General features: G+C 40.5%; 1 long non-coding RNA gene across 1 annotated transcript in view; it reads right to left on the bottom strand.

Moving 5' to 3' along the window:
* LOC131202668 (uncharacterized) overlaps positions 1-18066 on the bottom strand; it is a 55747-nt gene extending 37681 nt beyond the window's left edge. Inside the window, exons 1-2 of the long non-coding RNA XR_009156191.1 lie at positions 17749-18066; positions 9989-10183 (exon numbers count right to left, since the gene is read on the bottom strand). This is a non-coding gene — a long non-coding RNA (uncharacterized LOC131202668). The remainder of the gene's footprint in view (positions 1-9988; positions 10184-17748) is intronic.
* Positions 18067-22888: the final 4822 nt, after the last annotated feature.

Below are 22888 nucleotides of genomic sequence, written 5' to 3'. Positions count from 1 at the left end.
GCAAAAGGAGAAAAGTTGCTGCTCCTGCTACTACTACTGTTCTACATCCACCATAGCCTGAATATTTCCCCTTCTTTGGAAAAAATTTGTGTCTCCTAGGCTCTGATGAAATATAAAGCATCAATATATATTTCTCTTTCCGGAACATGGAGTACATACTGTTGTAGGAAAAAAAAAGACATTTATCAACCCAAACCTCCTGTAATATCTGAGTAGTGGAAATTAAGAGTGGCTATTTCAGAGCTGTTTTTTTTTTTTTTTTTTGAAGCCAATTTTCCCACAGGAGAACAGTAGATGAATGGGGCAGGGGGAAAGGCTAATGAACACAAGAATAAAAACAAATAAAGTTTGAGTCATTAGTTCCCACCCCCTGTATGTCATTGAACATGAACATATGGAGTCTGGGGTTAAATTGTGGGTTCTTAGATTTCCCTGAGCTTATGTATCTCTGCCTACAAGTATTTCATTACCAGGCTAGGTAACAACATCAGTGCATGGGAGGATAGTGGAGCTTGCTGGTTATTTATATATGGTAGTTTGTCTTATCAGGCTTAATTGGGGAATTGTTTCTTCCTTGATTGATTTTTTTGGTAAGATATTATTTCTTCTTTGTTCTTGTTTATCTGGTGCTATTGGGGATGTTGGTTAATAGTTGATGAAAAAGGATGTGCTTAGGTTCCTTCCTTCCTTCCTTCCTTCCTTCCTTCCTTCCTTCCTTCCTTCCTTCCTTCCTTCCTTCCTTCCTTCCTTCCTTCCCTGTTCTTTCCTTTCATAAGTGAAACTTACATGACTGGATCTGCTAATGGCTGTTTCATCAGAGTGCAATGCCTTTAGGAATTCTCCTGCATTTTGGAGTCTGGCTTGGTCTAAGATGTTTAAGTTTTCCAACTGAAATTGTGGTTCGATTTAATTAGTGTGTTATAAAATTAAGGAATTTTCATTGGGTGTCTCCTAATTGCCAGATGATGTTCATGGATGTATTCTCTTTGTTTTCTGCCGTTTGCCCAATCCCATGGATATTCATAGTATTTTCATTATATATTGTAAGACACTCCTGTTTTGTCTTATTGGACTCATCGGTCTTTACTTAGCATGGTTTGGATACATTTTGTTGGTTTATAGATTACCGAGATGTTAATTTCTTGCTAGTTTCAGAGGTTTTTGCATAGATGGTGGAATTACCATTTTGGGGGGGTTGTGTACTTGTTGCATGAACAGATGTTTCTTATTATTTAATCATATTTGTATTTTAATCTCGCATAGTGACTCTGGGTGGCATACATTAATAATAATCAAAATAGAAATATTAAAACATTTTGATAAAATTGCATAGTTATTTCTTGTGTCATATGAACATCTTTTTTTTTTTTTTAATTTACATTTATATCCCGCCCTTCTCCGAAGACTCAGGGCGGCTTACAGTGTATAAGGCAATAGTCTTATTCTATTTGTATATTTACAAAGTCAACTTATTGCCCCCCCAACAATCTGGGTCCTCATTTTACCTACCTTATAAAGGATGGAAGGCTGAGTCAACCTTGGGCCGGGCTTGAACCTGCAGTAATTGCAGGCTACTGTGTTTTAATAACAGGCTTCTTACAGCCTGAGCTACCACGGCCCTTCATCTTATATTTCTCATTTATGCAGTTCTAGGTTATTATACCAAGGCAATCCTCAATTTATGACCATTTGTTTAGCAACTGGTCAAAGTTATGATGGTGCTGAAAAAGTGACTTATGACTTAATATTAATACTTACTCCCATAGCAGTGTCCTTGTGGTCACATAATCACAATTATGTGTATACCAGCATGTATACCTCTCACGATCACATGAACACCATTGGTGACCTTCCCAGCGGGCTTCAGACAAGCAAAGTGATTAGGGAAGCTGGCAGGGAAGACTGCAAATCACATGGGTCTTGCTTAACCATGACAAACAAGGTAATAAAACTGGGTGCAATCACTTGATGCCTCACTTCACAATCGTACCATTTCATAATGAATTTTTCAGTCCGAATTGTCCTTGTAAATTAAGGATTATCTGTAGGGAGATTTTTCTGCTCATTGCTGGATGTGCATGTAATGTCCATAACTTGAGTGTGACCAGCAAATCTGAGGATCAGTTCATGCTTTGTGCAGCAAGTAAGTTTGCTACGTATCTTGAGACATCATGCCCTTTAGCATTCCTTCATAATATAACACTGTATGCTCTATTTACTCCTTGGAGGTTGACTTCCACAGTTATAATACAAGTAGTCCTTGACTTACAATAATTCATTTAGTGACTGTTTGAAGTTACAACTTTATTGAAAAAAGTGGCTTATGACCATTTTTCACACATATGACCATTGCAGCATCCCTATCACATGATAGGGATTTACACATGATTTACATTTGGATGCTTGACAACTGGATCACATCTATGACGGTTGCAGTGTTTCGAGGTCATGTTGTCATCTTTTGCGACTTTCTGACAAGCCAGATTCACTTAACAACCATGTTACAAATTTAACAACTGCAGTGATTCATTTGAGAAAGATCACAAGAAAAGTCATAAAACGGGGCAAAACTCACAATAAAAGCAACAAAAATACATACATAGGGGCCGGGATAGCTCAGGCAGTAGAGAAGCCTGTTATTAGAACACAGAGCCTGCAATTACTGCAGGTTCGAGCCTGGCCCAAGGTTGACTCAGCCTTCCACCCTTTATAAGGTAGGTAAAATGAGGACCAAGATTGCTGGGGGGGCAATAAGTTGACTTTGTAAAAAAATATACAAATAGAATGAGACTATTGCCTTATACATTGTAAGCCGCCCTGAGTCTTCGGAGAAGGGCGGGGTATAAATGTAAACAAAAAAAAAATAAAAAATCCTGGGCTCACTTGTGGTTGTAAGTCAAGGACTACCTATAATATTACAGGGGGGAAATTGAGAACTAAATTTGCCAGATAAAACATGAACCCAGAATTAAATACAGAAATGGAGAGAAGGAAGATCTCATGATCTTCACAACATCTCTGTATCTGGGTGCATCATCTACTTAAAGGACCAGAGAAGCAGCTCTCCATGAACTCTCATTTCCATCTGCTGTTCAAGAAGCTTGCCTGCTACATAAATATTTCATTTCGTTTAAATAGAAAAATCCTTAAAATAACCTTTTCCCCTACTGTTCTTTTCAAATGATATTTGATCCATGAAAACGCTGACTGTATTTCACCTTCAGCAAAAGCAAACATTGCTCTCTGGATACTTGAAAGACACACACATAAGCCGTGAATACCGCCAGTCTGTTGTTTCTAGAAATACTTGGTCTTTTTAGAATCTCTTTTAATATCAGCAGAGGATTAGACAATGTAAATACCAGCTCTTCTCTTATGTTATACGTTCCAGGTTTACCAACGAAATATAGCATGCCACTTGGAGCTCTGCATCACGTTCCTTCAGCCTTTTCTGATAGTATGTCCTCATGACATTAACTTCCTCTCATTCCACCCACCCCCCCACAAAGGCCACAGTTAATGCAAGTTGTTTTCAGTCGCTCAAGCTTTGAAGTAGCATTTTGCCTCTAAGACGCAGATGTGACCTAACGTATTCCAACATCAGTTTTGTTGCTGATTGGATCACAGTTGGACCTGCCCTGCCCCGATTGCCTACTCAAGACTGCCAGGATAATTGACCTGAACTTCCATGATATTTTGACTCAGATGAGGAAAGAGATTGAACACCTACCCTCTGGTTGCATAACGCAGATGGGCACTTTCCATAGGATCATCACAATGTTCTTCTGAGAACCGTTATTCCTGTCTTTAATAAATATAACTAGCTCTCTATGTTCTGCAGGCCTTGTACTGCCATTTCTGTTACTGTTGCTGGCTTTACATGTTTCCTGCTGCTTCTGTTGAGAAGAGGTTTTTCATAGTGGCCCTTTTAACTATTTTTCACTACTTCAGTAGTTATTGGATTTTCACAAGAGTGGCATAGTTGTCTCTCTGACTCAGTGGTGAAATCCAAATTTTTTAACTACCAGTTCTGTGCCGTGACTTGGTGGGCATGGTGTGGCTTGGTGGGCGTGGCAGGGAAATGATACTGCAAAATCCCCATTCCCTCCCTACTCCTGGGGGAACGGTATTGCAAAATCTCCATTCCCACCCCACTGGGGCCAGCCAGAGGTGGTATTTTCTGGTCCTTCAAACTACTCAAAATTTCCAGTACCGGTTCTCCGAACTACTCAAAATTTCCGCTACCGTTTCTCCAGAACCTGTCAGAAACTGCTGGATTTCACCTCTGCTCTGACTGGGTTTTACCCCCCAAACAAGGATCACTAGTTGCAGATCCTATGGCAGTTTGTACAAATGTAACAGAATAACAGAGTTAGAAGGGATCTTGGAGGTCTTCTAGTCCAACCCCCTGCTCAAGCAAGAAACCGTATACCATTTCAGACAAATAGTTGTCCAATCTCTACAAACGGTTGTCCAATCTCTAATCTCTAACATATCGTGGCCACTTGAGTCAGGGTTTTTCAAATTTTATTCACTGGAACTCTAGGATTCCATAAGAATTTGAGGGGTTTCTATGAGAGACTAAAGAGAGGGGAAAAAACCAGACAATTTTTATAATTAGAGCTTTGTCTCTTGAAAAGTAATTATGGAAATGAAAAAAAAACCCCTAAGATTCTGTATCCTGAAATGTTCTAAAACTCCTGTCGTAGAGAAGTTGAGCTTTTGGGCCAATATGTCAGCTACTTCCTTCTGGTATGGAGGATACCAGATGCCATGATAATTGACTGTTATTATCAGTCACAACTATTTTTGATGTCCATTCCCTTAGCTCACTCTAGGACCTACTGGCTACCAGGTCAGAATTAGATCCCCCTCTGGCAGGGCATTTCACAAATAGAAGTGCTCTCATTATTAATTGCTCTCTTATTTAACCCTGGATTCCCCTCTCTCCATCTTTGTGCTATTTTTGAGTGTAGGTTTAGTATTCTTTTAGAAGAGTGCTAGTTTCAGAAATAGTCTGACATAGGAATGGATGAGGAGCTGTGTCTAATACTCCCACTTTACTCTATGCCTTCTCCTCCATACCTGCATCCTATTAGTTGGACAATTTGACTGGTAGTTGATTTGTATTCCAAGCTGGTCGATGGGAACAGCATATTTAATGCTAGCATAGGTTTCTGCTGATTCAAAGTGGTGGATGGCACTATTAATTGTCCATTCTTCATTGGAAAACATTACATATCTTTGTTTTCCCCTTGTTTATGTTTCCTTTTATAGAGCCATGTATGCAATATTGTAAACTAACTCTGCCCACAGCCAGGGATTCGATCCTGATTGGCTCAAGGTTGACTCAGCCTTCTATCCTTCTGAGATCAGTGAAATGAGGGCTCAGATTGTTGGGGACAATATGCTGACATTTGTAAACCCCCCCCCCCAAAGAGTGCTGTAAAGCACTATTGGGTGCTATATAAGTCTAAGTGCTATTATTTTAGTAAAAATCAAAACCATAAGATGGGAATTTGAAGAAATCAGGAGACCAGGAGGAACAAAAAATTATAGGAGAATTGGAGTGAAATCTAAAATAAAGATAAAAAAATACATAAGGCGATCTTTTAAAGTCCTGAATTGAAGACTGGGCTCTCTTCTAGAAGCAAGCACTTGAAATAATTATCTAAGTAACTTATCAGACAAGGGTTTATTGAGGAGCCTGTTTGCTTTAGAACAGGGATGGGAAACAATGACCCTTTTATGACTTATGCTGGCTCAGGAATTCTGGGAGTTGAAGTCCACAAGCATAAAAGGATCATCATTCCCTACCTCTAATTTAGAACATAGGCCTTAATGGCAAGATTAGTTGTCCATTCTTTCCAGAAGCTGATTCAAATCCCTAGCAGTCATAGTACTGGAATAGTGAGGCCCCAACTGGCTTATTTCTCCACTTGGAGGATTCTTTTAAGCTACAGTATTTTTTATAGACTCTTTTGGTTTATTTATTCATAAAGTGAGGGGGGGGTAGGTGAAACATATTGCTATTATATTTTTCATAGTGGGTTAGAGTCAGTTCATGAGTCAGATTTAAAAGTTAATGTCATCTGAAAAGGGGAACTATCAGAATGACATCCTACATTAATGCAGTAGTTACTTTCTGCATTAGTAACTTTCTCCTTCAATAAAGCAACCCATAAAACATTAAACTATGAAAATATTCTATGGATTCAAAGAGAACCTAAACACATTTACAGTAGTTACCTTGTCATTAGAAAGCAAGCTCCCCTCCCCCAAAATAATGTTCTGTCTGATGAGAAAGACTGTACCCTTAGCCACTAAGAACCCCCAAATCTCTACAGGTCTATGTGGCAGGGATTTGGAACAGAGGCCTGGTTAGGTGGCTCAGTGGCTAAGACACTGAGTTTGTCGATCAGAAAGGTCTGCAGTTCGGTGGTTCAAATCCCTAGTATAGCTCTCCTGCATGATCGGGGGTTGGATTAGATGACCTCCAAGGTCCCTTCCAACTCTGGTACTGTTACTGAGGCAGGAAAAATTATTTGTTAATTATTGTTATGATGCAAAGTTACATATAAATACAAAAAGATTCACATATTACTAGTAATAATACGAAACAGGGGCTATATGCAGACACAACACCAAATTGTGGTTTGGTAAAGGGACGGGAACTGTTTCTGATGTGGATTGTGTTTGTTAGAATCAGGACCACAGTGAAAAGGGAGGGGGGAGGTTACCCTTTCTTTCCCTTTCTTCTTTCCAACTTTGTTTCTGCAAGGGGCCCACTCATGGTTTAGCATTACAAGAATGTGCGACACCCCCCCTCTCCTTCCCAGCTCATAGCAGCTCATTCTTATTATACTAACTGCAAGCTCTTTTGGATGGAAATATCTTAATCTTTCCAAGCCAGTCACCATTATTAAGTTCATCATCATATCCTGAGTTTTTTCAAAACAAACAAACAAACAAACATTCCTAGGCACTGCTTTCTCTCCCTAACCACTTGACCCAAGGAATTCAAACATGGTTTTCCTTTCTGTTCTATTTCCAAATAGTAACCAAAGTCCGGCAAAGCTATATACTATCACCCTGCCTATTTAACTTATATGCAGAGCACATCATGAGAAAGGTGGGGCTAGATGAATCAAAAATTGGAATTAAGATTGCCGGAAAAAATATCAACAACCTCAGATATGCTGATGATACCACTCTAATGGCAGAAAGCAAAGAGGAACTAAAGAGCCTCTTGATGTGGGTGAAGGAAGAGAGTGCAAAAGTTGGCTTGAAACTCAACATTAAGAAAACTAAAATCATAGCATCTGGCCCTCTCAATTCCTGGCAGATTGATGGAGAAGAAATGGAGGTAGTGACAGATTTTATTTTCCTGGGCTCCAAGATCACTGCAGATGGGGACTGCAGCCAAGAAATTAAAAGACGCTTGCTCCTGGGGAGGAAAGCTATGGCAAATCTAGACAGTGTACTAAAAAGCAGAGACATCACCCTGCCAACAAAAGTGTGTATAGTCCAGGCTATGGTTTCCCAGTTGCAATGTATGGCTGTGAAGGTTGGACCATAAGAAAGGCTGAGCGCCAAAGAATTGAGGCCTTTGAACTCTGGTGCTGGAGAAGATTCCTGCGAGTCCCCTGAACTGCAAGGCGAACAAACAAGTCAGTCCTAGAGGAGATCAACCCTGACTGCTCTTTAGAAGGCCAGATCCTGAAGATGAAACTGAAATACTTTGGCCACCTAATGAGAAGGAAGGACTCACTGGAGAAGAACCTAATGCTGGGAAAGATTGAGGGCAAAAGAAGAAGGGGACGACAGAGAACGAGGTGGCTGGATGGAGTCACTGAAGCAGTAGGCATGAGTTTAAATGGACTCCAGAGGATGGTAGAGGACAGGAAGGCCTGGAGGAATGTTGTCCATGGGGTTGCGATCGGTCGGACACAACTACACAACTAACAACAACAAACCAAATGTAACATTTTCACACTGATGCTGTAGCCATGGGCTAATTATTCCGATTGGTGGGGTTGTTGTTTTTTTGAGTGCCTGGGTTTTGTAGGTTTTTTTTTTAATCTTTTTAAAGAATATGTTAATAGAGTTTCAGCTATGGGCAATTTAACTTTTTTTAAAATGACTAGAAATAAATAATAAATCAAACTGATGTAATTTTTATCACTTCTATCCTAGGTTTTCGTGTTCTGAGGGGTCCATGATGCTCTCTGAGGTTTGGTTGCTTTTTTGAAGATGTTTTGTTACCTAAACTAGGTTTGGGTTGTTGCCTGGTTTGGGTAATGAAATGTCTGCAAGCAAACTATCAGAGAGCATCAAAGGCCCTTCATTTCAACCCTGAGCTACAAATATTCTCCTTTTTTACTTCCATGTTCTTCTGTAGCTGAATTGTCTGGACAAAATAGAACACTGACACAAATTACAAAACACTGCTACCCTACCCCACCTTACCCTACCCTGTCCTGCCCTGCCCTGCCCTGCAATCTTGGGGATATAGAACAGACTTACTTCCATTACCAAATATCTTCCCTAAATTATCTTGTCAGGGTAAGATGAAACAAGACAGAGAGTGAGACAGAGGGTTACTGAATTCCTACCTGCTCTCCTTTTTCCTGTGCAGAGCTTACATACAAGGAAAATGACAGGGTTAAAGAGAGGTGAATGCCAAAAGTCAGGAGATATTCTTTTAAATATTCTGGGCCAACTATTCTAAAATATACCCTTAGCATCTTTCACTTCATTTTCCAAATGATTTCTCTGGTACTTGAAGTATTGCTTTAATCAAATAAGCCATGTTGAGTTCAGGCAGCTGCCTTTTCTTTAGTAAAGGGTAGATTTTCTGTTTCCAAAAGTTTGGGGTGTTGTTTTTTTGGGGTTTTTTTTGAGAGGGGACAATAAATTATATGATTTGGGGTTTTCTTAAAAACTCTTTTTATTCAACTCCATGAGTAATGAAGTCAAAGACAAGGATTCTAAAGGCCCCATGCCAAGTGCAATCCATCCTTTCAAATATTTAAAAATAAGGAAGCAGAGATGAATTAATGGCCATTTTGTGTTTCTAGTTTATATTCTTTACTCAATGTGGGAAAAGTTAGTTTTTAAAAAATTCTAAAGAAAACAGCTCATTATTTTGAAAGGAAATAGAGGGGATTCCTACTTCTAGAACCCTGTAACTTTTATGGCATATCATCTACCCTTCCAGTTGGACTTATTATCATCATTTCTCAAGAAACGAGCATGTTCTTTTTACCAACGTGGAAGATAAAAGGTCCTTTCAGTGCCACAGAAATAATTTATTCCATTGAAATAGTGTGATTTGGAGATGGTAGCATTTCTAAAATGTGTTACTTTCTCATTATTGGTGATTCAGTTAAAAGAGCTGTAAAGAAGAACTGGAATCTCCACACACTAATTTTGCAAAACAAAATATGGGGAATTCTAGTCAAATGTCCCAGGACGAAAGAACAGCTTTCAGTAAGGTGGCTCCAAAGTTTAATTAGTCTGGTAATTGGATTCTATGGCATTGACTTTTTTTGCTCTGTATTGTCTCTGGGAACGCAGCCAAAGATAAGCTGCCAAGGCAGCCATTAGAAGAAAAGAGAACTAGACAGAGAGGAGAGGTTGATGAATGTGTTTGAGGTTGGGGACTCTTGTTCTGCACCCCTCTTTGTCCCCATAATGAGTTTGCAAAGACCAGAAGGCCTGTAGAGCTGAATTCTAATGAACAGAAGGAAACACCGAGCAAGTTAAATTTTCCAGGAATCTAAAGACTCAGCCAGATAGCTATGTTTAAATAGCTTCCTATCATCAATCTGCGGACGGGCAGAAAAATATGCCAGTATGCTTTGCACTGCCCTCATTGCTAGACCCTATTCTGCCTCAGGAAGAAGGCTCACAAGTGGTGCAGTCCTTATGGGAAAATTAAAGAAAAACAACTGGGAATCCCCCTAGCTTCATTTCAAATCCATACCTGGCATCGGTGGAAAAAGCAACCAATCCACTGGGCACTTTTACATGGGCTTGGGCTGGAATGAGTGAAAATAGGCTGGGCTTGGAATAGTCAGGTTACACTCCTAAACGGTCACAGGGGCAGAGATGCTCCACATCTGGAATCGGGTATCTTCAAGGCGGGGTCAATGATGTGAAAAGGCCAAGCATGACCAGCCTATAAAATAAAAATAAAAAAACCCTACCCCGTTTAGACATGATTGCATGCATTGCACACATATAAAAAGGAGCAGAGGTCTGAGCACTTGGGTTTGATACTGACAAAACACCTACACACACACATACCACACTTTGTGGACACCACTATCCGTGACTGGCCATTTTGGTTACTTCTGACCAGAGATATAGTGATTTTTTAAAAAAGAATGTTAGACCCAAATCCAAAAATTGCTCAGCTGACAGTTGGCCAAATGCATAGGAAAAGTTTGAAATAGCGCTGCCCTAGTACCTTAGACAGTTAGAAACGACGATTACAAAAAACTTTGTTGGCAGAAGTAATGGAAAACCTGCAATGCACAGGATCCAAAACAACACCTGACAGAACCGGGCTGTCTTTCCCAGTCTGCCTGGGAAAATGTCTGTTCTGCCCAAGGCTGCCTTCTTGGCAGAATAGGGCTAGTGTTCTCTCAGGAGAGAGCAGTAGTTTTCTCTCACAGGTCTAGCACTTTTTAAGATCTAATATGCTTGAATAATGCTTTGGAACATGATGGTCAAATACTGTGTGAGCAGATACTTCTGTATAATTTGTATCCCCTATCTCCCCTGCAGCCCAAAACAAATGGCCAGGGAGGGCAGTGACCTACAGAGAGCAAATATCCCCACAGCAGCAAGTTCAGTGTACCTGGGCAGATCCATGCTCCTTATTACATTAGCAACTACATCATTGAATCATGGTGGCACAGTGGTTAGAATGCAGTATTGCAGGCTAATTTATTTATTTATTTATTTACTTATTTACTTATTTTATTTATTTGCATTTATATCCCGCCCTTCTCTGAAGACTCAGGGTGGCTTACACTATGTCAAGCAATAGTCTTCATCCATTTGTATATTATATACAAAGTCAACTTTTATTGCCCCCAACAATCTGGGTCCTCATTTTACCTACCTTATAAAGGATGGAAGGCTGAGTCAACCTTGGGCCTGGTGGGGCTTGAACCTACAGTAATTGCAAGCAGCTGCTATTAATAATAGACTGTCTTAGCAGTCTGCGCCACTCAAGGACCCTAATTCTAATTCTAATTCTAATTCTGCCAACTACCAGCAGTTTGATTCTCACCAGCTCAAGGTTGACTCAGCCTTCCATCCTTCCGAGGTCAGTAAAATGAAGACCCAGATTATTGGGAGCAATATGCTGACTCTATAAACCGCTTACAGAGAGTTGTAAAACATTGTGAAGCAGTATATAAGTCTAAGTGCTATTGCTATTGCTAGTTTTACCCATAATTGGAGGATGTGCAGCTTTTGGACTTGTGGGAGTTGTAGTCCATTTGAAGAGTCACAAATAAAGTTTGTTCAGATCCACCATTAAAAATAACAGACTAACTGTAGAATAAGCTTACGTTATATTCTGTGTGGCACACATATATAACTGTGTCATATGAGTATATAAGGATAATACAATAATTCTTATTGTTTTTCTGGGTTACTTTATGCCTATATTGGGACAGGAAATAATTGATTATAGTCATGCCTAAACAGCTAAAATAAAATTTGTCAACTAGTTCTAAAAAGCAGTTTTGTACTGGAGTTTGCCTTTGAATTTCCTCTGTTGGAGAACTGCCACTTTCACAGCAGAAGTGGAATGAAATCAATTCCCACTGGTTTCTAAATGGCTATTAGGTTATGCTTGTTTTTGGTATGGTTTCCTTCCTTCCTTCCTTCCTTCCTTCCTTCCTTCCTTCCTTCCTTCCTTCCTTCCTTCCTTCCTTCCTTTTTTTTGCATTGAAATTAATCTCTTTTTCTGATTAAAGAATGGTAAATGAAAGCACACTGGACAATCAGTATGTAAATAAGTCTCTGATACTGTTGCTGATACTAATAGGTCCAACAATAGTACAGCCAGGATTGAAAGGGACGGAAAGTTGTAACAAAAATGTTTATTACTATTTTTCTTTTCCTGAGCTGCCTACTTTTCTATGAGCTTTTTCTTTAACGTCTAGTCATCCACTATTTTATAATTTTTCCTATCACTTGAAATAAAAAGTTTGCACATTGAGAAAAAAAAGAAATGAAAACAGCACAGGGAAAATAAGTATTTCAAGGAAAGAAAAGAGGTAATTATAACAAAATTCTATTGGCGTTCAAGCCAGAAATCTTCTATTTTAAAACAAATGTTACAACCGTTGCACCACTGTAGGAATACTAGTTACAAGGGTAAACAGAAAGATTGTGGTAACCGTTGACCCCGCTATGGGGATATTTGTGCTTCTACAAAAAGCCAATGGACTGCTGGAGTTATTATGGCTTCTAAAAGACCACTAACCCAAATGGACAGGAATGTTCAAGACAACATAAAATCCAAAAGAGTATTTGAAAACCACGGCAGGAAAACATTCCTAGAGGTCCTGTTTACAGTGTTCGCACACAGTAACGTCAGTCATTCCTGTCCTTGATAAATAGCTGATAGCCAATTCAAGCAAGGAGGTAAGAGAGCAGTGCAGCTAAACCTCTTATTATCTATTTTAGTTCATTAACTGAAACATGTAAGAGCCAAGTCCTACAATTCTTAACTGTAATACATAATTGTAATAACAGTAACTGTAAAATATGTAAGAATTGAGACCTTCTCTGATAAGCAGCAAGCTGTGTGTAGAGACAAAGAATCCATGGCTACAGACAAGGAATCCATGGGGTTTAGGATGGAAACTTTGAACATACAGAAGGGGCAGTAGCCATTGACCTTTAGCTTCAAGGTGATTATCTCTGCACTGAGTATTTATATATCTACTTTGAAGTGAATAAGCCTGAATTGTCCTGTTGAGGGTGAGTTTCATGCAGGAGAAACACAAGTTGTTGAACTTGCTAACATTTCCTAAGGGCTTCCTGTCTTTAGGTCTAGAGCAGGGGTCACCAACCTTTCGGACCTTAAGGACCACTAAATTTATAATTTTAAATTCCATGGACCACTAATATGATCTGCCCAATGACCGGCTGGGTGGGCATGACTAGGTAGTCATGTGACTGGGAGGGTGTGGCCAACTTGATGTCACTCACATCGAGGGGCGCCTCGCTAGCCTCTACCCGTTGCTCCCCTGCCAGCCATTCCTCGCCTCCCCGCCTGGGCTCCTTAGGGACCCAATAGGAAGCAGCTGTTGGAGTTAAGCAGCCACCACGAGAAAGAGTTGACAAAACAGCTCAGTTCAAATTGGATCTGACCAAGAAGGAGGCTCACTGAGGACTACGAGCATAGACTTTCCAAGCAGAGGGAAGACCTGTGGGAGAGCAAGGCCAGGTACCAGCGCCTGGAGGCTCAGTGGGCTGAGATGGTTAGCCAGTTCCAGGCCATGATTCAGTCCCACTGGAACAAGAACCTCCAGCTCGTCGCCATCAGTGGCACTTCCCTCCAGCCTTCACCCAAAGCCCTGCACCAGGAGGCTGAAGCAGATCCTGAATTTCTGCCCCCCTCCAACCCACACAAAAAGACCCCAAAGGGGGAGACTCTCTGCAGCAACATAAATGTTCATTGCACGTACCTGTCCCAGGGGCCGTAGTTTGAGGACCCCTGATTGAATGCAATATAAAAAATGCAAATAATTTTTCTGCAGACCACCAAAATTTTCTCACGGACCACCAGTTGGTGACCGCTGGTCTAGAGGATGGCTTCATTAGAAAATGGCATGCCCCCCTAATCTTCCTCCTTCTATCTTTAATTTGTTTGTTTAATTTGTTTCATCTGTTTTAAAACTAAACTTCTTGTAAGGTATGCTAAGTAAAATTGCTACACTTTTTCTGCTATTCCACAGCAATTACTCCTCTAGGAGCAATTTGCTAGGAGGAAAGGGGTAGCAGTGTTGACTGGCATTCTGGATGGAAACTCCTAGAGAGGTTCAAAGTTGATCCAGCTTATAAGGAAAAATGTGAGAAAATATTGTTTAGAGTTCCTATTAACTGGATGCTTTTATGGAAGGAATAGGACCAAAGCCATTGAGAGCATCTAGAGACAGATGCTTAAGACCAAAGGATGTGTGAATGGTTCCATGCTGTGACAAAAACTCTGCATATCTGAGTTTTCTACCCAAGAGAGGAAAAGGAAGAAGCTGGAAGGGAGAACCAAAGTATTAGCTTTCAATTAGGGAAAAGCAAAAGAGAAACAGAGGCAGAAATGAAAAGGAATCCTCCTCTTGTCCCTAGTATTCAATAGACTAAAATGAAGAACTGAAGAAGTTTCTTTGGATGAGAAGTGAAACATCTTCAAGAAAAAACAAAGTCCAGTTGCCTTTTGAAAAAGCACCTTTGGGGCAACCATGACAAGAATGACTAAGAATCTCTGTAGACATTTAACTATGCAAAACGGATATATCCAATACTTCTAGAGCAGGGGTGTCAAACTTGTGGCCCGTGGGCCGGATGCGTCACATGCTGGCCATGCCAACGCCCAATTTAGCGAAGAGGAAAAAAATCATAATACATCATGTGGCGATGCTGTGACGACGCAAGTTTGATACCCCTGTTCTAGAGGAACAAATCCAACAGAGTTGAAATTCTAGTGAGATCAAAGGGTGGCAGGGGGTCACAATATAAAGCAGAGGTGTAAAACTCAAGGCCTGGGGGCCCAAGGGGCCGCTCTAGAAACAGCAAAGGACTGGCCCACAGTGCCTCTACCAGCGAAAATGGAGCTCACGAGGGCTGTGGGCAGCCCTCCCGAGCTTTGTTTTTGCTGACTGAGGGTTGCAGGATGCTGTTGCAGCCGAAAATGGAGTTTGGGAGCCTGTTTTCACTGGCAGAGCACTTGGGTCACCACAGGCACCCCTGATATGAGGGATGTCGAGCTGACCCTGTCCCCCTGGCCACGCACCCCCTGCATGCCCCCCCTCCGAGGTTAAACCCAACCCCGATGCGGCCCTCAATGAAATTGAGTTTGACACCCGTGATATAAAGTATGTAATGGAAAGTACAAAAATACTGAAAGAAATAAAAATATCTTTTTGGAGTCCTCCCTTTTGTAAAAATAGATCCAGATTATGAGTTGGACAATGGGAATGGCCCAAAATCAGTTTGCAGAGAGGCTGTTCCTACCTGAATTTCTACAGGTTTGGGCCTGGTCCAGAGATGTGATGGTGGGCAGTGGTTGTATATTCATGACTCACTAAAACTAGCTAAAGGATTTTGGAGTGAATAATTATACTGCTAATGCCTACCAGAGAGCCCCTTCTTTTTTAAGAAAATCTTGAAACTTTTGGCCATAGGAATTTAAGAATTAAACAGTAATAATCAAGATGCCCAATATGACCACATATTACTTGCCCAGAATCAGACTTCTTTTATTTAATAGTCTTTGGAATCAAACAACAATTGTTACTCTCAACACCATTTTTGTTGTTGTTGTTTTTAGGTCCCACAATAGGGTCTTTAATTCAAATTAGTTAATTTCAGGAAATACCTCAGGCATGTTCCCTTTAAAACTGAAAATAATTACCTATTTTTAAGAGCCGCTCAGATTTAATATAAAAGCAAGCTTTTCCTACGGTAAAAAACATATTTATCTGATGAGTCATAGACCAGCAGATAGATTTTGCCTACAGCTGAAGATAGGATAAATTTACTACTCGTTTATTTAGCCAGTTCATTCCTGTTTTCTCGGGTCACCCGTAAAATGATACCACAAGCTTTGCAAATGCTTTCCAAACAGCTCCCATTGAACATTCAGGACTGTCTCATCTGACTGTGCCTTCATCATAAAAGACCTACAGCAGTTTGTTTACATTTCCAACACCCTCAACTTAACAAAGGCTCATGAGAACGCCAAGAACTTCTGGCCTGAAACAAGGCTCTATCATTTCAGCAGGATCAGAATCAGACGCGATTTAAGTATAAAAATAACAAGCAAAGCTTACCTTAGGAAAAAAAAAAAGTGAGGGAAAGCCGCCAATGATTATTTTGATAGATGCAAGTATTCTATGCAAAACGTACATTTTGAAAGAACAGTGAACTGTTGAACTGATCAATTTTTGCACTGAATTTTTGCTTTCTTGAAATAGCTTTGAGGCGGCAGGAAATTCCAAGCCACAGTTGTTAGAAGACTCCAGCCCATTTTTCGCGAAGAGGAAAAATCATAATACATCATGTGGCGATGCTGTGACGACGCAAGTTTGATACCCCTGTTCTAGAGGAACAAATCCAACAGAGTTGAAATTCTAGTGAGATCAAAGGGTGACAGGGGGTCACAATATAAAGCAGAGGTGTAAAACTCAAGGCCTGGGGGCCCAAGGGGCCGCTCTAGAAACAGCAAAGGACTGGCCCACAGTGCCTCTACCAGCGAAAATGGAGCTCACGAGGGCTGTGGGCAGCCCTCCCGAGCTTTGTTTTTGCTGACTGAGGGTTGCAGGATGCTGTTGCAGCCAAAAATGGAGTTTGGGAGCCTGTTTTCACTGGCAGAGCACTTGGGTCACCACAGGCACCCCTGATATGAGGGATGTCGAGCTGACCCTGTCCCCCTGGCCACGCACCCCCTGCATGCCCCCCCTCCGAGGTTAAACCCAACCCCGATGCGGCCCTCAATGAAATTGAGTTTGACACCCGTGATATAAAGTATGTAATGGAAAGTACAAAAATACTGAAAGAAATAAAAATATCTTTTTGGAGTCCTCCCTTTTGTAAAAATAGATCCAGATTATGAGTTGGACAATGGGAATGGCCCAAAATCAGTTTGCAGAGAGGCTGTTCCTACCTGAATTTCTACAGGTTTGGGCCTGGTCCAGAGATGTGATGGTGGGCAGTGGTTGTATATTCATGACTCACTAAAACTAGCTAAAGGATTTTGGAGTGAATAATTATACTGCTAATGCCTACCAGAGAGCCCCTTCTTTTTTAAGAAAATCTTGAAACTTTTGGCCATAGGAATTTAAGAATTAAACAAGTAATAATCAAGATGCCCAATTCTATGGAATGACCACAATAAATATTACTTGACCAGAATCAGACTTCTTTTATTTAATAGTCTTTGGAATCAAAGCAACAATTGTTACTCTCAACACCATTTTTGTTGTTGTTGTTTTTAGGTCCCACAATAGGGTCTTTAATTTAAATTAGTTAATTTCAGGAAATACCTCAGGCATGTTCCCTTTAAAACTGAAAATAATTACCTATTTTTAAGAGCCGCTCAGATTTAATATAAAAGCAAGCTTTTCCTACGGTAAAAAACATATTTATCTGATGAGTCATAGACCAGCAGATAGATTTTGCCTACAGCTGAAGATAGGATAAATTTACTACTCGTTTATTTAGCCAGTTCATTCCTGTTTTCTCGGGTCACCCGTAAAATGATACCACAAGCTTTGCAAATGCTTTCCAAACAGCTCCCATTGAACATTCAGGACTGTCTCATCTGACTGTGCCTTCATCATAAAAGACCTACAGCAGTTTGTTTACATTTCCAACACCCTCAACTTAACAAAGGCTCATGAGAACGCCAAGAACTTCTGGCCTGAAACAAGGCTCTATCATTTCAGCAGGATCAGAATCAGACGCGATTTAAGTATAGAAATAACAAGCAAAGCTTACCTTAGGAAAAAAAAAAGTGGGGGAAAGCCGCCAATGATTATTTTGATAGATGCAAGTATTCTATGCAAAACGTACATTTTGAAAGAACAGTGAACTGTTGAACTGATCAATTTTTGCACTGAATTTTTGCTTTCTTGAAATAGCTTTGAGGCGGCAGGAAATTCCAAGCCACAGTTGTTAGAAGACTCTAGCCCATTTTTTCGCAAAGATATGAGAGAAGAAAAAGCGGATAAGTTAGGATAACATTATATGTATATGTTTCCATACCATAAACATCTGCAGTCCTAGACAAAATGCCACCAGAATGAAAGAAGCTTATTCCCCCCCTCAAATGTGGGAAAAAGTAAAAGGAAAGTTTATTATTCATCTTGGCAGCAATAAACTTTCAAAGTCGCGTGGTTGCTGATTCTCCTAGAACAACAACAACAAAAACCCATGGAAAATATTTAAATAATTCTGCCCAAGACTTAATGGAAACAAGGTTTGTTCAAATCTTCAAAATAGACATGTACATGCAAAGCAAGACAAGAATCAGACCCAAACAATGAAAAGAACGGTTAAAGGATCTAGATGTATTTTCACTTCAGTTTATTTGGGCAGCACATAAATTAATAAAATAAATAAAATGGAAGAAATGACTAAGGTAGAGACAGGAACAGTCTTCAAACATCTGGATGGTTAATACATAGAATAGACAGTGGACTTTTTTCCCTACTGACCCAGTGGCCAGAGTCAAAGAAACAAATACCAGGCTAGATACCAGCAGGAAATTCCTGACTGTGTTTGTTGTCAGCCAGTGGAACAAGTAGACATATGGTGAGTTCTTCTCTTGAAGTCTCCAAAAAGCAGTTACTTGTTCATCTATCAGAGTTACTGTACAAGGTCCTGCACTAAATAAGCTGTCCTAGATCAGTGTTACTCAACCTTGGAAGAGGTGTGGACTTCCAGAATTCCCCAGTTCAAAACACCGTTCTAATGACCACTGAAATTGCTTCCAGCTCTATAATGCTGCAAAATAATATGGATTGATTGCACCCCAGAATGCATAATGAGATTGTATGCACCATCCATCTGGAGACTTTGATCATGTAACATTGTTATATAAACAGATTTACCATTTCTATGAATGTTGGAATGAGAGCTACACAGGGAGAACTCCCACTAGATACAGTTGGATTTATTTTGGGGTAAACTTAGGATCAAGCAGTATAATTTATATTTAATGTATCTGAGTCAGGATTTACCATTTTTGATCCATCGATAACATTTAAATTAAGGATATGGAGGTACAGCAAGCCACTACCAATTAAAGGCCAATTAAAAAGAATATTTGAAACATTTTAACTCTGTATATGCAGAAGGCAAGTCCTTGTTTTTTACAGCATCATCCAGCAATTTTAAGCTATTTAAAAAGTAATAATCCCTGGTGTGTCATTATTAACATTAACAAAATTAACAACTTGAAAGGAAAATGTTCTGTCTAAGTTTCTCAGAGGACCTGGTGCAGATGGACATTTGAAGAAGTGAGATTGGCTCCTGGAGTGACATAGGATAGAGCAGGGGTGTCAAACTTGCGGTGTCATGTTGTTGTCACATGGGTATCATGACTTCCCCCCTTCTCTAAAATGGGGGTGGGCGTGGCCTGTGTGTGATGCATCCCGCCCACAGGCCACGAGTTTGACAGCCCTGAGATGGAGGCTTCAGGAGTGGCACACAGGATAGTGTAGGTGTTGTGTCTCGCCCAATCTCACCACAGCTGGGGCCTTCTTATCTGCTTCCGAACACAGAGGAATGTTCTAGTATGCCTCCCGGCCCCAGCCCTGGCTCCATGCCCAGACAGGCTGAAGAGGAGGAAATATCTCCAGCCCCCAGCTCTGGCTCCATGCCTAGGCAAACGGAGCAACTAGACCCCTCCCCCTCCTCCACAGCATGTGAGCCTGAGGGAGGTCTATTGCCAACAGCTGCCGACTGGAGTGACCCTCGCGTCAGAAGACTTGATAGGCGGAGGCAACAGAAGGAAGGGAGGGGCAGGCCTGGATAAGTGCTGAGTCATGGAGCCACACCCCATGGCCTATATAAAACATCTGCTTTCTGGCATTCCCTGAGTCAGGCAAAGTCTAAACATATCTTGCTGAAGTCACTTTCTGGTCTCCTGCCTGCCCTGAGGACTTTGCTAGGACTTTGGCAGAGCTGCAGAGGCACGCCTGATTCGGATTTCCCTGACCCGGCCGTCAGCGGAGGAGTGGGACACAACAGTAGGAGATGAGGAGGCTGAGCCAGAGGGAGAGATCAAATTCCTCATCAGTCATGAATCCCTTCGCCGCCCACAAGAGATCTAAGTCCAGCCCATCTTGAATTCCTTCTACTTTTATCTTCCGGAAATTTCTCTTGGCAGAGAGCAGTTCAGATTATTGTAGAGAGCTCAAGCTTACAATCAATCTTTATACCCATTTGAACTGTCTGGCTGTCCTGATTTTCCTGGCGTTTGACAGATAAAGGATCCAGGATCAAGAAGTGGCACACAGGATAGAGAGCAGAACACTGTCCTACTGTGGACTTTCTTAACTTAATGTATCCAAGGCTCTGTTATCTGCAACATGTCAATAAAAACTCCTTTAGCTGAACTATCATTTAGAAACAATTTTATTAAATATGGCTAGTGTTCAGTGATGGGCATTGCTTAGTGCAGGGGGGTGGGAACCTAAAGAAGCTAAACACAAATAGTTCTATCTTTTAAGAAAGAGAAGAAAAGAAATGTGTCCTGGATTTTTAAAAAATCTTATTTTATCTGTAAAATACGAGAGACCTGTTTTCATGGGCATTTATCATGCTGCATCGCTGGGACTGATCTAAACGATTTTGTTGTCTGGTTGTCTGGTTCTCTTTGGATGGGATCGAAAATCAATCAATACTCCTTAAAATACTTTGAAATGTTTCAGAGGATGGGAAATTGGTACAGTGCTGCTGGAATCTCCCTGACTTTAGATAGAACTGGGGAAAGCTACATTACCAGCACAACTCAGTGCAAGGATATCTAGGCCAAAACTTCTCTTATAGTATGAGAATCAAGAACACATAAGTCTGCTACTCTGCCAGCAATAAATACAAAAAGAGGATTCTTTTTTCTTTATTGTTTTACACAAATGCTGCACTCAAAACAGGAGCTCTCAATATTCAGATTTTCTGCTAATAAATCTTGGCACTGAAAATTCAAAGATGGAGGGTTACATCTGCCAGGGCCCCAAGAGCACTCACTACACCAGCAGTCTTTAAACTTGGCAGCTTTAAGATTTGTGGACTTCAGCTCCCAGAATTCCATGCTGGCTGAGGAATTCTGGGAGTTGAAGTCTTAAAGTTGCCAAATTTGGAGATCCCTGCACTACCCTAAACCACTGTTATTTATTTATTTATTAATTGGCAAAACATAGCCATAAACACATAGAATGATTACATATAATTGGGAACAGTAAGACAGGGATGGTAGGCATGCTGGTGCACTTATGCACGCCCCCTTAGGGACCTCTTAAGAAACATGAAAGGTCCCCGGTAGACAGTTTACGGTGAAAGGTATGGGGATTAGCGAGACTAACAACAGGATCAGGTAGATTGTTTCAGACATTTACTACTCTATTGCAAAAGTCATATTTCCTACAATTAAGATTAGAGCGAATTACATTGAGTTTAAATCTATTGATGGCCCTTGTATTATTATGGTTGAAATTAAAGTATTCATTTACAGGTAGAACATTTTGGTAAATAATCTTATGAACTAAGCATAGGTCGAAACGTAGATGATGTAGTTCGAGGCTTTCTAGTCCAGTGGTAGTCAATCTGGTCCCTACCACCCACTAGTGGGCGTTCCAGCTTTCATGGTGGGAGGTAGGGGTTTTGTCCAATACTGAAGCACTTTCCTTTTTTTTAATTTAATTGACTTTTTTAAAAAAATTCATAGCATTATTTAAAAACATTTTCATTAGATTTTCATAAAATTCCCCGTGATAATTTAAATTTCTTAAATATACTATTTGTATCGCCCGCGCATAAATTTAGTTCACATTATGTAAGTGAAACTAAATGGTGCTATAGTGCAACCGCAAATAAAAGAGCCTCGTCCCAGAATAGCTTGTGCATCTCCCCCCACATCACCCAGCTGTAACAGACAAGCAGAGCTGGTAGCCGGCGCCCTCCACAAATCCAATCCACAATGCAGGAGAGGCATGCACAGACGACGATACACGGCACAGGCTCTTTTGTTTGCAGTCACACTGGTCAGTACGCAGTTAGATTTGTGAGAGTGAGCACGTGTCTACAGCTTCAAACAAAATATTGTGAAATATTGGACTTCCGCTTGGCGCCACCTTTCTCGCTGGGTGCTAATTTATGGCACTCCGCACTGGATATTGTAAAAGCCGGTGTAAATAGCTACGAACAGCTGTTCCCGACTTAATTTTCCCTCTCTGGTTGAGAGAGCAGGGGAAAGAGCAGGGGGGAGAGAGGTAGATTCCCCTAGGGGCTTTGTTTTTGTTATGCAAAGTCCTGAAAGGTCGAGTCCTTTTGAATTCCTCCTACCTCCATTATCCAGCGCGTCTCCTGCAACAGCAGGGAAAGAGGAAGGTGTCCAAGTTCTGCTAACAATTGATTTCTTTTTGTGGATTTCTATAAGCAGGCGGAAGAAGCATGAGTGAACAATTATTGGTTTGCAAGTATTGTTGATTTCCTGACTTCCTCCTTTTTTAAAGAGAGAAAAAAAAATTTTTTCCTTCTCTTAAAATGGCATTTTAGACTAACTGCAAATAGACCAGCCTTGCTGCGAAATCGAAACTGAATGGAGACATCATCTTATTGTGTTGGATTCTGGATTGTTGGATTATATTACATTGTTTAAGTATTTCATAAGGGGATTTTCAGCAAGAACTTTGCCATGAAGGTTCTTTCAGAAGAATGGATTCGTGATTTTATACAGGATTACACAGAAAGAACTTAAATGCAATGGAGGAGATACAAATAAAAATGGATAAATATGAAGATATGATTGTGAATAAACAAGTTGATGTAAAGAAGTTTCCCTTAAATAGTTTGGATGAAATGTCAGAATTTGTGCTACAGGAGGCTGTCTCCCGAACTGAAAAAATTTACAGGC

Source organism: Ahaetulla prasina, chromosome 1 (genome assembly GCF_028640845.1).
Source record: "Ahaetulla prasina isolate Xishuangbanna chromosome 1, ASM2864084v1, whole genome shotgun sequence".
Classification (NCBI taxonomy): domain Eukaryota; kingdom Metazoa; phylum Chordata; class Lepidosauria; order Squamata; family Colubridae; genus Ahaetulla; species Ahaetulla prasina.
The sequence above is the reverse complement of the archived record's forward strand: the minus strand, read 5'-3'. Positions and strand labels throughout refer to the sequence as shown.